Genomic DNA, 15,171 nt, shown 5'->3' with positions numbered 1-15,171 from the left:
CATTCAAGGACTTACGCTTGTACTTGATATTTGACACCTGATGTGGGAGAGAAAGTCAAAAACTCACTCCATCATTCATTTATTATTAAGAGATAATAAGTCCAGCTGGTCTATTTGTTACTGTGGTTGTATACGTGAGTGTTTGTTTTCTTTTCGTTTCTTGCCATTGTCACGCAACAAGGTGAAAAATAAAATTTGGAGACTAAGCTTAATAATTATCTATCTGATGACATTCAATTTAGACAGGTACTGCATTGGAAATTTTACCTGAATATTACTAGAGGCAAGTCATTTTTCTGTTGTAATTTTTACATAAAAGTGAGGTTTACTTCAACATGCGACCATTTTTGATGGGAAAAAAGGTTTGTCTCTTCCTCTTGTTTGCATTGTGGCTCCGGAAAGTCTCTTTGTCAAGCAGGCTCTGAAAGGTTTCTTTTGTTTTCTCTCTTATTTGCAAGTGATTCCTTTTTGTTTTACTTTCCGCATCTAATTGACGACTCCCCTGTGTCCTTATCTTGTGACCCACAACCAACTCAGTATTACCATATGAAAGCAGATACAAAGGGAATGGGGGTGACTTGTCAACTGTTTGTCACACTGTATAAAAGCTGCCCTACGGAGGAGTGACGTGGAGCACTGCTGGACACCTCTCTTTGAGGGTGCATGTATGTGCTCCTTCTTGCGGGAATAAATGTCCGATATGTTTGATTTTGAACCAAGCCTCAGTAATTTTTCCAACAATTTTACGTAAAGAGGTGTTTGTCTGAAAGGGTTTTTAGGATCTGTTCAGACCAATCAAACGCTTGGACACAGCGAGTCATTCAAGGGGTTTTCTTGACTTGCACTATTTTCCACGCTGTAGAACTGAAGCTGAAGACATCCAAACTACGAAAAACAAATCACGTGGAATTATTTAGTAATCAAAAAAGTGTTAAATCAAAATATGTCATACAGTATTTTAGATTCCTAAAAGTAGCCCTTGTTTGCTTTATATACACACTTTACTATTGACAGTATACGGCCAAGATACTCACCCCAACGGTGGATGTTGCAGCCTCATTGATCTCGGCAGTGAGCATCAAGGGTTTTTGGGGCGTCTTGATCGGCATATCAGGGGATGCATTGGAAATGTGGATAATTAGTTAAGAATTTAATGTTAAAGTGAAAAAAGAACACTCATCTCGTATAGCGAAATCGGGTGTTGGAAAAATTTTGAGGACACGAGTAGATTACACACACTCAAAGCTCCCAATGCAATTCCTTTATAAACAACACTGATAAAAGCAATGTGCTTGAAATGTCACTGATGCTGTGGTGTTAATAAGTGAATTGCATCGGGACCTTTGAGTGTGCATAATTTACTTTCCAATCATTAAAATCAATGCAGGTGTGCATAAATTGCCCTGGTTCCAAGACAGCTCCAGCAACAACAAAAAACAAAAAACAAAGGTCTTCTGGCCAAAAAATGTAAAGTTGGCTCAACAACACGATGTCATCCTGAGAAGGCACACATTCCTTTTACAAGTACAATAACCTGGATGCTGTGTTTCCGTTTTGTTGCTATGAAAGTAGAGGCTTAGGTCACTTTGAATCACTTTGTTCAGTCCTTTTCAAAGATGTGTAGTCACTATGATTTTGCACTTTTACATGGCTTGACATTCAACGGCGATTCAGTCTGTCATTTCAGGGTTTTGTTCAGTTTGTTGTAAGTCTTGGCGGCCATGTTCTGTTCTATATACAACTATACAAGCACTGCACATAAGGTTGCTCACCAAGCAGCTTGTTCTTTCCGGCTGACTTATCGTATTATTGTTTCTGGCGCTTTCAAGGTCTTTAAATGTGCTTTTAATGAGGAAGTAACGTCCTGTGAGTCACAGCTGAGTTGACAAATTGGTCACAGTGCCACTCTATTCCTACTAATTTTACACTGACGACATTGATTCGGGATGGTCAGTCCATCTTCAAATGTGTTTTGTTCATTTCCGGGGTAAAATGATTCGGAATCAAATTCTGTCTCAGAGAAATACAGATGTTTTAGTGCTTGATAAACCTTAATGTGTTTCCTTCCTTCCTCATAAAATATTTGCAAAGTCTTTCTTACCTTTGAGATTTTGACCCGCCTTTTTTCCAGGTGCCTGGAGTTTCTTACCAAATATGTCCTCTATAAATTCTGTATAAGTTATAACAGTAGGATACGAGTAAGTGGTAAAACATCTATGGCTAATCAACTAGCTATGCGGCTGTAAAAGTATAATATGTATTTTTGTAGCCCAGGGTCTGAGTGCTGAGTCTCAGTGGACTGCTTTTCCAGACAGTCGTAACTGGAAAAACTGTGAAGGATTCATTTAAAACCTGTATTGTTTACATGCATTAGCTTGTAGACTTCTTCTTGGAGCAGCATTAGCGGTGCACATGGCTGCATCCGTGTGCTTGTGCATGCATATAATTATTTTTGTCATTTAAACTTGACAAATTATGCGCATGTTAGATGTGATCAGAGGTAACAAGAGGAGACTGAGCAATGTTTGATTACTTGTGGGGTGGCTTTCAGGAAAACATCAACTGTCCAAGTGTGTTTCTTTTGTGATTTTCTATTCAGCGTTCGTAGATTGAAAAAACAGAAAGCACAGTTTCCCAGAAATGTCTTAACTTTCTGTGTGTATACCTCACCAGCAACTCATATTACTCCTTATATTGACTGACTGAAACTGATTCTCATGGCTCCATATTGTTCAGTCACCCCTCTCAGCTTTCCCAGTGTCTGCATAAAGGAAAGGCACAAAGCTCCATCAGGATAAACTTCACTTCACTGTTTTTAAGAAACATTTCAGTTTATTGAAAAGAATTTAACACTTCAGTGTCCTTACTTTAGATTCAACAGTCCTTCTGACAGCTAAACGCCTGATCTTTAGAATTAATCTGTAAAAGCAGGATGGTGACCTTTGAGACTTTTTTTTTTTCCAGCATGCTGGTCTGGTGCGGAGCGAGCACTCAGCCTTCCCCACTCGATGATTGCTTTGTACTCTCTGTCGGCCCCCACTTGCTCACAGCCGGTGACTCCTGGTTTAGTTTTTAGGGCAGCTCGCCTCTTTCAGAGAATGTGTTTTCAAGCGCCGATGCTGGAGACACTTCTTGGTCAATAATGTATGTTCTCTCTGCAAAGGCCACTGCTGGTGGGTGAATGAAGAGCTTACCCTGGTATGTTGTATGAACGTGTGCTAATCTATGTGTAGGGTTCTAATCTGTGCCACACATAACAGACACAATACAATCTCAGTGGCATAGCTCTGAGCAGCCCTGCAGAGTACTTAACTGATTGCAGATTGACGTCTTAGTTTTTCTGACTTCTTGTTGGTGTAAAACAGAGACACATTAAAATGTTGCAATTCTACATCTGAGAAACCCAGATATACATTTTAGATAGCTGAATACTGAATATATTAGATTCAAATTGGTGGTGTGTTTTAATACAACACAACTAAATTATAATTATAAATTATAATTATAATTTAAAGGTACACCCTAGGCCTGAAGGGATTGAAAAAAAAACATTGGTCCTCTTTAAATATTATATATTTGTGAATGGATGACAGTACACAAAAAAAAAGAAATAAAATGTCATTAAATGAAACTATTAAAATAGATATTTTACTAAAGAAATAGTCAACAACACTGAGGTCTGATCTTTCAGCAACGCTAACAGTGGGGATGTAAGTATAACAATGCCGGTGTATCTATGCATCTCAAAATATGGGTAATTGGAAAGTTATTCAAGATACAAATACAGGTAAATAGTGAAAAACGATTATCATTAACATGTATTTGACTGTTAATCTATAAATAAATATAACAGAATCATCACCTTGTGCATTTGTTGATCATCCCATATGAAATGAGCATTCCCACAGTCATGACAGACACATAACTGTGATTCTTGAGAAAACCCAACTGAGGATAAAGTGTTCATAGCACAACTGTTCTGGGCTGTAAGCATTTCTAAATATCATTGAGGACATGAGGAAAACTCAATCACATGGTTGAACTAGCTTCTTATTCACATCCATTACTAGCAAATTGCTCTTTAAAATGTCACTGCTGCAGTGCTGCTGTGAGCATGCAAAATGTTGTCTCGAGGGAAGGATGGGAATATTTTAGTCCATGGTGTACTTTTGCCCACATGTACAGAGCTGCATTTCCAGCTCGGATCGCCTGGGGACAAGCAACTAAAAGTAAAACTGATTGGGAAAGAACTTGTTCTTTACTTGCAGGCAAATGGAGGTTTTCTTTTTTTTTTTTCAACTAAGCTATACTAGCTGTATTTCACATTTCACATGGACATCTCACCACCTTCGCCAAGTCGGATAGGCTCCAGCCCCCCATGACCCTGTTCAGGAATAAGTGGTTATCGATAATGGACGGATATCCTCAGCATTACTTTGTAGACTGATACAGGAGGACAGCAGACAGATTGCATGTAACGGTTCCATGTCCCTTTGTCCATTTGTTATGTTCTTTTATTATTGTTTTAGTAGTTACTAGTAAATATTACTGGAATTTAAATACCTGGTCACATTCTGAGTTTATTAATAATCTATTTATTTTGTGAAACTGCGTTTAACATGCGTCTCGAGTGACCACTTGTGATCGGATCTCAATCCCTTGCTTTGTAAGCAAATGGACATCCACATCATGCAAATATACAAGGAAATAATCACATGAGCGTGCCCAGAAACGCAGGAGAGGAGTTGAAGCAACAGGCATTTAACACAATAAAACATTGTTGGTCACTGGAGCTTCTGTCAGTTAGAAATTTCAGATCTATTTCACTTCTGCAAAAGTCTGAACACTATATTATAATTCATAACCTAAACGGTCAGGCTCGACTTGATCACCACGCTCAGATTGTTTAATTATTCCAGCGGGTTCGAGAGGCTCTGTGCTGTGGATAATGGATAAATGAATAGTGCAAGATGTAGGGTCTCCTTCACAGCTGTGGGTCTGATGTGTGCCAGAAATTACAGACGAGGTAAACTAAAAATAAAACCACGACAAAATCCCAGAGGACTTTTTTGTGAAACAAGCGCCTGTACATTTCATCTGCGCTTGACAGAATCACGCAGGTAAAGATCTTCAGGTTTAAGAACTGTTTAAGTGGAGAGAAGAAAAAAAAACAAAAAACAGAACTAACCTGCATTTTCCACTGGGCACAGGCGGTTATTTTTTTCCTCTGCACGCCTTCATAGTCTACCGGGAGCGTTTCAGAAGCTGCGTGATTGCACACAGGGGTAACCATCAGTTCCCTTTTCACCTATCAAAAAAAAAAATAAATAAATAAATAAATGAAATCTAGTGTTATAAGATTATATTACATAGCGGCAAATCTGTACAACTAGTTTCATCCAAGAGAGAGTAAGAAAAGTCATAATTCACAAACACAACACAGTATTTATACTATTTACAGTGTACATATTTACATCTCAGCTTTTCAAACCAGCTATTTCTGTTTGCACAAACGCAGCCAGCCACCTCTATTACATTTATTTTGCTTTACTTGAGTGTGAAAATGTTCAGTTTTACTTCAACATAATTAGTAGCACAATTTACAACCATGTGCCTCAACTTACCCCTCACTTGAGGGCAAGACACCACTTTTCTTGGAAAGTCATATTTTGAAAACTGTTTATTTTAGCTCCACAGTGTTTATTCCCAGGGATGAACCACACCTTAAAATGTTTGAACATATCTTAGTTGGTGGTATTACTGTCGTTTTATCACTTTTTGGACGCCTCAGGTAAAAACTGCCTTAAACTAACCTTATCCTCAACAATCGGGAGTTTGCACGTGGGTGTTTTATTGAGAAAATTGATCGGACTCTTTGTTTTCATTTGTCTGACTTTCTGTCTTGGTCTTATATTACTGAATCACTTCCTACACTGGGCAGCTATTCAAAACACGAGGGGAAGAGTTATTTGTAATATTAGTTACTTCATCCCAAGCCAATTTTAACATATTCAGACCGTGGAGGCTACAGTGTCATAATTCAGTAATTAGGAGCCTGAACCTCCTGGACAAGTATGTCAGTTTCCTGCTCCTACTTCAGCTATTAGAAACGGACAGTGTGCTGCGCCACAGGAGTCTTGACGAGAACAAGAGGCGCTCGATTGGCCTCAGTGCTACTTGTAAGGATGCATACAGGCTACCTGTAGCTGTGGGAACATCTTTAGAAAACAATGATTGGACTGTAAACTTTCTGAAAGTCCATTCTAAAGTTAAGTTTTAGTACTTGCTTACTTACTTAAGCCTTTTCATTGGTAAACAATCGATTTAGAGGTAAAGAAAAATCTTTAATTGATTACAAATATTTCCAAAATGCATTATAAGCAGTTCTATAAATTCTATTAGGTGATGTTTGAAACAGAAATTCGACTGGCAGATGTCAAGTGATGCTATTAGCACTGCTAAACTGCTGAGGTTTAGCAATTTAAGATTACTGCCTCTCATACAGTAGCATATTCATTCCTCTCACATGACCATATATTTCTGTTTCACTCATGATTTATTCATTCTTTCTGCAATAAACCCACAGCTCCTGCAAGCTTCACAATCCTGTAATGAAAATCTCACCATTACGCTCAAATCCTGAAGAGATTTCAGCTGAAAGGAGGAGAAACTACAGGGTTAAGTGTGTCCAAATTGAGTTCAGCAATGAATGAAGAGGACAAACCTAAATTATTCACGAGCTGACTACCTTTTCATTAATCTCTGAGAACTAGAAAGTGCTTCACCTCTGCAGAAATTATTAATAGCTCCTTTAAAGAAGCACAAGGATGGAGGAGAGTCCAAACTACTGAGGCTCAAAGTAATTGAAGACAGTGAGTTAACCTTAAGATACAGAACATGATGGTGTGTTTCAACATGTCAAACAAAATCTTTGTGTGTGCAGTACCTGGGCTTTTTTTATTTATTGCAAGGCAATGAATTAACTACACCACGAAAAGCGGGTGAAGCTTTTTTAATTTCATTGCTATCCCTGGAGGTAATCAATTGTCAAAACCAATTGCAGTGGCCAAAAGAACCAATTTATAGTCCCTGTTTTTGCCATGCCTCTCACGTATACATTTATTTTTTTTATGTTTAATACATCGCATATGGAACAAGTCTAACAGTGGGTCCATCGTCTGACCCCGTATTTGCTGTCATTTCAATCTTCACTATCAGCTATCCAGTACAAACCATTATAAACCCATATTTTAAAATAAGGTGCTTAATATCAGTTGTGGGTATGTACAAAGACATTTAATTTTGAAGCATCTCAAGAAATGCAATTAGCAATTCATGTTGTGAGTGTAAAAGTAAAATTCCTGCAACATCTTCCAACCCTTTAAAAGTCAAAAGTGTAAAACATCTGAAGGAACACACCTATCTATTTTTGCAGGGAAAACGATCTAAAACTTTAATGACCACAATGCTTAGTGGGCACGATTCCATTAACCCCTTGTCTGCTTGGGAAACTGTATACTGTGATTGTATAATCAATGGCTGTAATCAATGTGCATTTGCAGTATTGCATCAACAAGAAAATCCTTTGTCCAAACCACTCTTATCAATTGATGTTCAAAGTTAATTCTTAGCTGTTCTCCTCTCAAGTCCTAAGATCTTTATGTCCCAGCGTTTTCTGAGCAGTCTCTTGTAGCTAACACCATCTCCGGCAGAAAATTGATAAACGGCTTGAGGATTAACTTCAGAGGCACTGCATGTGCCGGGAGTTCCCACGTCCTTCAGCTAAAGCAAGATGTCAACAAAGAACAATGGCTTGTCCCCAAAGGACGCTGGATGTCAAAGAAGCACAGCTCTGGAGGATATTGATTATTGTTTGTGTTTATCCCTTGTGGAATGTATTTAGCAAAGCTGTCTTCCAGTGCAGAATGAAGCTACTAATCCTAAAGAAAGATTCATTTTGCAACTTGATGATGCTCAGCATAAAGGTCAAGAGCATCAACTGCAAAAACAGACTATCAGCAGGCAAAATGGCTACACATAAAGCTGCAGCTCAAAAAGACAGCAAAGGTTAACTGTCAGAAATATGGATTTTAAGACGTTATGATCTCTTTACGTGAACAATCCTGATTAGTCTGTGAGAATTCTTTACGTTTCTGCGTACTAGGTAGTGCATATTTACATGATCTTTTTTTATACCTCACATTCAGAGTCAATATAGGCCCGCGAGAGTATGGAGACACTAGTTCTCTTTTAATGGTTTAAACTCACAATCTTGTACTTTTCATTTTCTTTGGTGGCACTTATAATAATATAATAACTTTATTTCTATAGCGCTTTTCAAAAACAAGTTACAAAGCGCTTTACTTTTAAAACACAAAATGCAACAGGATAATATATAATCATAAAATACAACAGAAGTAAAACAGACAAAAAAGCAGACAGTCAATCAATAAAATGAAATGCAGTCAACCAAAGGTGTTTTTAAGAGTGACTTAAAAGAAAACAGTGTGAAAACACACAAAGATCCAGCCTGTTGTGATTGCCCCCCCTACCCTCTCTGGTGGATTAACCACTACTGGGTGATGGAAGAAAGAGCGTGCAAGGCCACAGAGGAACCATGAAAAGGCATGTATAGGGTAATCAGTCTGATGTACACTTTGACTATGGGAATTTTTGAAAGAAGAAATAACAATCATCCTCGAATAAAGAAAAAAATTAAGTTCAGGAGCAAATAAAACACCCTTGCCCAGTTCAATAGATACAGGGGATGAATCGAATGACATTATCACAATGACATCAGAGTCACTTTGCTGACTTCAAGACTCTTCTCGACTTTTGCTTACACCATTTCTTTGAAACTGCGTAACATACTTTTCTTTGGGCGATGGAGAATGTATTTTAACTGGACCAGTTCTTTGGAGGGTAAAATTTACAGTAGTTTTTGTTTATAGATATTTTGTGTGTAGCCCATTCTCATTCCTGGGGCACATACTGCTGTGTAAAAGCCACTGACATCAGGGAGATACGCACACGGTGCCCTTTGGCTTTCGTAAAATTGCTTATTTCAACACAAAGTATGATCATTTTCCTAAACTAACCACGTAGCTCTGGTTCCCAAATCTGACAAAATGTGACAAAAAAAGTGTGTGTGTGTGTGTGTGTGTGTGTGTGTGTGTGTGTGTGTGTGTGTGTGTGTGTGTGTGTGTGTGCGCGCGAGTGTGTGTGAGAGGCCAGTGAGCTGTAACAAAATGGTAGTATCTGATGACCTGGGATGTTGGTGTAGTATGTCCTTAATGCTGCGTATGCATAATTATAATTATTCTGTCTTGGTAACATTAAATCAAATTATGTTTCCATACAACTACATTGCAACAGAACAAAATGTTTTGTTTGCATTTTAGTATTATGTTCACTGACAGCTTGTTTGGAAAAGATTGTGGTTTGCTTTAATACAGAAGTAGTCCACAGGACATTTTTTATTTACATTTGACCAAAACCATAATCTTTCCCGAACATTAGCCAAAGCTGTTGAGTAAACTTAAACACAGATGGGGCTTTGGACTCTAGTGTTTGGTGTGAAAATTGAAAACTCTGGACACAGTAGCAGCCGTAGCAGTGCAGAAACCACCCTTCAGCTGTTATTATCTCAGAGGAGCCATTTTTCCTGGGACATTACAGGTGATGTTGTTTAGAGGCACAAACATGAAAGTCACCTTCGAGCCTTTCTGCAGCAATAATTGAGCAATAAACAGGTGATTGTAGTTGTAGCATCTCTGTACATAATTCAGAAGCTATTGCTTCATAGAATAATGATAGTAAAACGGTACAACAATGCCATACTTCTTTTTCTGTCCTAGACAGACAACTATTTTTACCTTAATTACTTGCAAATTGTGAATGTCCACTATCATCGCTCTATAATTTAAGATACTTTGTGAGCATGTAAAGGGTGTTGAGTTGACAATGCCATGTGCCATTACTCAGCTGGATTGAACTAATTTTAAAAAAACATCTCATTGTCTCTCTATTCATCATTCATTATGACATCTCAGTTGTTATGTTTCTGTCCTGTGAGGAAACTGTCCTTGGCAGATGACAGTCAAAGATACTTAAACTTGGACACTTGAATAATCTACTTCCCCCCATCTCCCACACATTATATGATCATTAAAATCCTCTAATATAATGCAGTACGGATGCAAAGAAGAAGACAGATATGTATCCTTTTTTCTGCCATTTATTGCAGAGAAACTGCAGAGACAGGAATATTAAAGTATAATGTGATCTTTCTTTGACAGTCTAAAAGCACATAATTTGCCGTGCTGCTCCTTACAACCTAATAGATGAAGATGGTTTGACTGAGTCAAAGAGCTCTAGTCTGTACTTCCATTAAAGGGGTGAAAAACCGCATTGCTTCTGGAGTCATTCTGTCTTTTGAACCGCTAGAAAGACTCTGCATATTGTCATCATCTTTCACTATTATTTTCTGTTTGCACCATTGAATAATTCATTCTCCACATCTTGTGCTGGGACTCGGTGTGATGTATGCATCACAGCTCCAAAGCTGCCAGGTTTTGATCAGTGGGGAACAGGAGGATGCCCAGCTTTCTCCACCATACAACCAAAACACATGGAGGTTCTATGCATCCCAAATTGCATGACAAATGCATATGACTAATGACTAAATAGCCTTGTAGAGCTGCACCACCTGCTTACCGAGTGAGGCTCACTGATGCCAGCATCACAATGAAATCTTGCTCGAGGGCAGAAATTACTTTAACTAGGACACCTGTAGCAAGTCAGTGGAAATCAACCTGATCTGTAAAGAGGAATGTCACCAGTGATTTTCAGCTCATCCCAGTCAACAACAAATCTACAAAAAGTTGAATCCATGATTTAAAAAAAATAGTGAATCCTTAATTTCTGGAGATTTCTATTTCAGTATATTTTTTGCTGACTCCTAGTGGGACCTACTGGTCTCACTGGCTACATTTAGACCTGTAACGAAGGTCCTTTGCATTGCTCACACAACTAAATGGAACACAACACATGCCGCATTTATCACAATTATGGTGTGTAATTTGCAATTACACTTATTCATGAATATTGTAAGGTGTAGAAAATACTTTCAATATCTTGTTTTGAGGTCTAAATGCAGGTTTGTGTCATGTTGAATGAGTGCAACATGAGTTTCTTACATTTGCTGTTGTGCTTCATCTTCAAGGTGTTCAGGACAAAGGAGTCCATGGGAAGCCTAAATAATATTTAAAGGTTCAGGGTGAAGCAAATAGGCAAATTCAAGCTTGGTGATGATAGCCTTGAATGTGATGTGTGAAACTTTTAAATGATCAATTCATAGTGAAATGTAGGCCTACTGTATGTAATCTGTTTGTTGGTATGGAAACCCATACCAGGATCAGGATTTGAGGGTTAGTCAGTAGCAGGCTGCCAGTTAACATAAAGGGCTGCTGCTCTTAGGTGCTAATGCCACCCCCACTTTTTTTGGTTTGCCAATCATTTTTTTTTTTTTTTCTTTTCATTTATAGGAGAATAAACACCTTGTTGCACCTCATTTCTGCCTCAAGCCTCCTACTGTAATCCAGCCGCTACCAGTCATACGAACAAGAACAAAAGCGTGCTGCAGTTAATATTAGACATCCGGCATTATGTGTTTGTTTCGTTAGGTTGTCCGTTTGTCATTTTCACAGATTTCTGCTAACATTCACTTTGACTTAAGGATAAAATGATTATATTTCGGCGGTCAAAGGTCACTGTGACCTCACAAAACATGTTTGTGGCCATAACTAAAATATTCAGACGCTCATTACAAAATCAATACACACAAAGGTCAATGGTCAACTTCACTGTCAAATTATAATATTCTCCAAAAACACATTTGGCATAATTCAACACTGTAACTCAACAGTAATTCTAATCAAACATAATGTGTCCTGTGTTGAGATGGAAGAACTTCCCATAAATACCACCTTTTTCACAGCCCCCAATCCACTGGGCCTTTTTCCAGGCCCGATGTGGAGGCAGTATTGTAAAGTTTAGTGGTGACAAAACTGGAATTTGTAGACATATGATGACTCCATATGACAATCCACAGTCATAGCTTTGAGTAATCTTCTGAGGTACACATTTACTTGCTCAAACTTAAGACACAAAGCTTTTTCATTGAGCTCCCAGGGACTCTGGTTTCATCGGGGAGAACTTTAAGGACTATTCTTTTGCAGAGGCATGTGCTCTTCCAGTGTCCTTCTAGTTAATCTTATTTCATACCAACCAAAGAAAACTGGCTTAATTTGACATGCTTGACTAAAAATCTCCCCTGTCATTGTCACATGTTGTCCTAGATGATCTGTAACTGAGAAAAAATGGCATGTTGATATAAGAGGATATGTGTAAATAATACACATCTTCATATCTTATCTCAAGTGAAAATTAAACTGTAAAGGTTTTAATGTTGTCTTCCTTTCAGCTCATGATTAAATTGAAGGACAGGATGAACATATTTAATCCTTCCATTACGCAGCGCTCAGAAAAACAACTCCAGATATTAGCTGTTATAGCGTGACACCACTTGCTGTTGGCCATATGCAAATTCATGTTCCCTCTATTGCAATAGTAAATCACACCCACACAGAATAAGAGAGAATACTGCTGGACAAGAGTGGGAAGTAAGCCTATCATTTAAGGAATCTCTTTTACAATCTATGCTGGCTTCAAATACCCCTGTTTAATTGCTGTGTCATGACAGGATAATTACCACCGTCATTCCAACCATTCAAGGGGATTAATCGGTCTGCAGACTACTGAGTACTTTTTGTCTGTTGGCAAGCTCTGGAGGGAATTGTGTTTACTGGGTGGCAACAAAATTATGGTGAAATAAGACAAACACAAGAGCCCAGGTGGCATTTAGAGAACATGGCGGTGTGAACACTCAAAGGAGAGATGTACTGATTCAAAGCTCCTTCTTTCCAGCTTTGGTTGGCACTTGTTCAGTTGTGCTAATGTCCTCCTCACACCTGTGGCAAGACACAGCAACACAGTGTTAATGGCTTTGATAAGGTTGAAATCCAGACTGGATGTAATTGCAGATCATAACACTGCTGGCCATCTGTAAATGGGTTATTTCACAGCTTTTGTGTGATGCATATTTCCATATAGTGAATAACTGTACAGAAAATCATTTCAGCTTAAGCCTTAAGCCTTCGACTGCATTCTTTTAAGTCTTGATGTCGTTAGTAAATAGTTGTTGTAGTAGTTGTCGTGGGGCTTTGGAGCAAACCTATGCCCCAATTTGCAGTATGTAAAACCTGCATTTTAAAAATGATTGCTGTGGCAATACTGACATTCTGCCAACATCCGCAGTCTTGAGCACTGCTTTCACATGGCTTTGAACTCAAACGACTACAAATACAGAGACAAAACGACATTAAAGCAGTTGGATGGAGAAAGAGCTAAAAAAAAAAAAAAAAAAGAAACTATAGGAAAATGCACTAAGCATAAGGCAAATCTTATTGAGATTCACATGGACTGAAGAAATCATCATTTTTCACAGGATTCTTGGCTGGCTGTGATTACATGTTCTTCTGCCCAGCTGAAGTGGTCCGTGGAGCTGGATGCATTTCAGGTGCTAAAAGGAGAGTGGTGAAAGGCAATAGAAACCTGAATAAGCCATTGTTGGAGAGGTCTTTGGGAATGTGCTGAGCAGTGAAGTGTTCAAACATATTTCTGACTGATGAATACAATAACACTGATGACTGTGTTTCTTGGTTGCTTGTATATTATGTGTATATTATATATATAGATATATACTGTACTGTATGTATATATATACATATATATATATATATATATATATATATACATATATATACATATATATATACATATATATATATATATGTTGACTGTGTTTATTGGTTTGTTTTATATAATATATATAGATATTTAATGTACTGTATATATACTGTATATGCTGTGCATTTTATATTTTATATTTATATTTTTTACTACTATTTACTGCTATTTTATTTTATTGCTTTTCTATTATATATTCTATTCTATTATTTTATTCTATTGTTCTATTATTGCTTCTGTATGTATGCTGCTGTGGCGAAAAAAATTTCCCCTCGGGGATTAATAAAGTATATACCTACCTACCTACCTACCTACCTACCTACCATATGCAGTCAATAATCTTTATGATCAATACCCTGTCCACTAAAACAATAGAGACAGAATATTACACAACACATCATTTTTTTCTTTGTCTAACCATTATTCAAAGCAGGAGCTTTGTCGCAAGGTTATGACGCTCTGTTCCTGTTTAACATAATGTAACAATGTTCAAATAATTTCCCTTGGAGATGACGGACTTTCGCATCTATCAGCACCCTGAGTGAACAAAGGCAACTCAGGATCCAGACCTATTTCCTTCTAATGTGTTGATGCATTATTGATGTGAAAAAGGGCTATGAAGGGTATAACTTTTAGAGGTTATGCATTTTTGTGTTATTTTACAGATCCATCATCGGATCGGTGCTGATCTTTCCACTGATTTATAGTGTAGGATTTTCAGTCATGCAGAAACATATTTTGATTATTTACGTAGGTACTAATGTAATGATACACTTAGAGTAATGAAAAAAGTACCAATGAGCAGAAAAATGTTGATGTTTTAATGCATTTTACTTGTAAAAGAAAACAAAAAGTTATATCTAGCAATTTTTTTTTTTTGTATTGATGAAATAAGACAATTAGTAAAATGATGGACAATCTCACTTCTCTGGACCTTGATCAGCTTTTTGAATGAAAGTATGTGAGAACTTTAAAACACAAGCGGCATCAAGGAAAGCGTTACAAGCTAAAACTGTTATATTTTGAACAAAGCACTGGAGTTGAACAAAATCTTATTCTGAAAAGCTACTAGTGAAGCTGTTAAATAAATAATATGTAGTCCAGTAAAACACATTTATTCTGAAATATAGTGAAATGGAGTAAATAGAGTTAGACAAAATTGTAATATAAGTACCTACATTTTTTTCTTTAAATACAGTACTTGAGTAGATGCATTTCAGCTGCTTTCCAACACTGGAGAATTTCATTGAGCAAAACGGAAGCACACATTTTTAGCCTGCAAATCCTACAAAGCTCCATCCA

The sequence above is a fragment of the Embiotoca jacksoni genome, unplaced genomic scaffold (genome assembly GCF_022577435.1).
Source record: "Embiotoca jacksoni isolate LCO1_2020_lvr unplaced genomic scaffold, fEmbJac1.0.p SCAF_27, whole genome shotgun sequence".
NCBI lineage: Eukaryota > Metazoa > Chordata > Actinopteri > Embiotocidae > Embiotoca > Embiotoca jacksoni.
This window is presented reverse-complemented; position numbering follows the sequence as displayed.